Genomic DNA, 904 nt, shown 5'->3' on the forward strand with positions numbered 1-904 from the left:
ACACACATATTATTAGCCTCCCCCTAACTAGGCTAAAATAGAATTAGTCCTGTGTTTGTTGCTAGTGAATGCTGGATCCTTTCACATCAGTATTTGTGCTTAAGAATAAGTCAGTATACACACTGTAATTGAATGTCAAGAAATATGAAAATCTATTGTTTTATTGCTACTGCTCATTGATTTATTGAAGTGATTTATTGTCGATGGACATGCAGTCCAACAAATCACTTTGCTGACACCATCAGCTGCCTTAACTAGGTTGTCAGTTCATGACATTAAAGGTAATGGATGGTGATTATTTTACAGTAATGGGTTTAATCAGCGCTTTGAATGACTTAGCAGTCATGTCAGAGGAGAGCCAACTCATCATTCATCAAGGCAACATTTTGTTTATCAACATCATCTATAATTCATTTGATTGTTGACAATCATCAGCAAATACCTCTCAGGCAAATTTTTTAATCAGAGATGAAAATTGGCACAGCTACAGCCTGCTCTGGCACCCCATGGGGCTGTCTGAGAAGACACAGATGGGAAGGGATGCCCTGACCCTAGGCCTCCCCAAAAGGCTTTTTCCAACTGACTGAGCTTCCATCGTTCTTCCTATATACTCTTCCTGTAGACTGTCTAACTCTTCCCATAGACTTTTCATGTCCTTCTTCTATCAGGTCTGTAGTCACCCAGAAATACTCAATGTAGAAGTCTCTGTGTAGCACAACGAGAAGAACATAATCTTGTTGCTGAAATCAGTTCAACACACTGGGACTGCCACTTACAGCCCATTTCTGTTAGAGCCAAAGTTGAATTATGACCAAGAAAAATTCTATTTGCACAATAAATTAGAAAACTTTCTATAGGTAAGCCTAACAAGAAACTAGGACCTTTTTTTTTTTTTTTTTTTTTT

This window comes from Suncus etruscus, chromosome 12, assembly GCF_024139225.1.
Source record: "Suncus etruscus isolate mSunEtr1 chromosome 12, mSunEtr1.pri.cur, whole genome shotgun sequence".
Taxonomy (NCBI): Eukaryota; Metazoa; Chordata; class Mammalia; order Eulipotyphla; family Soricidae; genus Suncus; species Suncus etruscus.